The sequence below is a fragment of the Arachis duranensis genome, chromosome 9, assembly GCF_000817695.3.
Source record: "Arachis duranensis cultivar V14167 chromosome 9, aradu.V14167.gnm2.J7QH, whole genome shotgun sequence".
Classification (NCBI taxonomy): domain Eukaryota; kingdom Viridiplantae; phylum Streptophyta; class Magnoliopsida; order Fabales; family Fabaceae; genus Arachis; species Arachis duranensis.
Window position 1 is genome coordinate 62,181,616 of NC_029780.3, and position 1,545 is coordinate 62,183,160.

The window sequence follows — 1,545 nt, forward strand, 5'->3', positions numbered from 1 at the left end:
GAGAAATTTGGATGATTTCTCCATGATGAATTATAGGTGTTTTCATAAGGTTCACCCATGTAATTAACCTCTGCCATTGCAGGATTCTCAAGATCATAAGCTTCTTCAGAAGCTGCCTCTTTAGTACTATTTGATGCATGTTGCCATCTATTCAGATTTTGAGAGATCATGTTGACCTGTTGAGTCAACACTTTGTTCTGAGCCAAAATGGCATTCAGAGCATCAATTTCAAGAACTCCTTTCTTCTGAGGTATCCCATTATTCACGGAATTCCTCTCAGAGGTATACATGAACTGGTTGTTTGCAACCATGTCAATGAGTTCTTGAGTCTCTTCAGGCGTTTTCTTTAGGTGAATAGATCCACCTGCAGAATGGTCCAATGACATTTTCGAAAATTCAGATAGACCATAATTGAATATATCTAATATGGTCCATTCTGAAAACATGTCAGATGGACACCTTTTGGTCAGCTGCTTGTATTTTTCCCAAGCTTCATAGAGGGATTCACCATCTTTTTGTTTGAAGGTTTGAACATCCACTCTCAGCTTGCTCAGCTTTTGAGGAGGAAAGAATTTATCCAAGAAGGCCGTGACCAGCTTATCCCAAGAGTCCAGGCTATCCTTAGGTTGTGAATCCAACCATATTCTATCTCTGTCTCTTACAGCAAAAGGGAAAAGCATGAGTCTGTAGACTTCAGGATCAACTCCATTCGTCTTTACAGTCTCACAAATCTACAAGAACACAGTTAAAAACTGGTAAGGATCTTCAGATGGAAGTCCATAAAACTTGCAGTTTTGTTGCATTAAGGCAACTAGCTGAGGTTTCAGCTCAAAATTATTGGCTCCAATGGCAGGAATGGAGATGCTTCTTCCATGAAATTTGGATGTTGGCTTTGTGAAGTCACCAAGCATTCTCCTTGCATTATTATTATTTTCGGCTGCCATCTCCTTCTCTTGTTCTAATGTTTCTGAAAGGTTACCCTTAGATTGTTGTAACTTAGCTTCTCTTAATTTTCTCTTCAGAGTCCTTTCAGGTTCTGGATCAATTTCAACAAGAGTGCCTTTTTCCTTGTTCCTGCTCATATGAAAGAGAAGAAAACAAGAAAAGAAGAGGAATCCTCTATGTCACAGTATAGAGATTCCTTTATGTTTGTAGAAAAAGAAAGGGGAGAAGAATGAAGAAGAGTGGGTTCGGATATTTAGGTGAATAGAGGTGAAGAGAAGTGTTAGTAATTAAATAATTAAATAGAATAAGAGAGAACAGATAGAAAATTCGAAAATAATTTAAAAAAAAGGGTTAGTAATTTTCGAAAATTAGAAATAAGATAAGGTTAAAATTAAAATTTAAAAAAAAAGAATTTTTGAAAAAGAGATGAGATATTTTCGAAAATTAGAGAGGGAAAAGTAGTTAGGTGGTTTTGAAAAAGATAAGAAACAAACAAAAGATCAAAGAGTTAGTTGAAAAAGATATTAAAATCAAATTTGAAAAGATAAGAAGATAAGAGGTTAGATAAGATATTTTGAAATCAAATTTTGAAAAAGATAA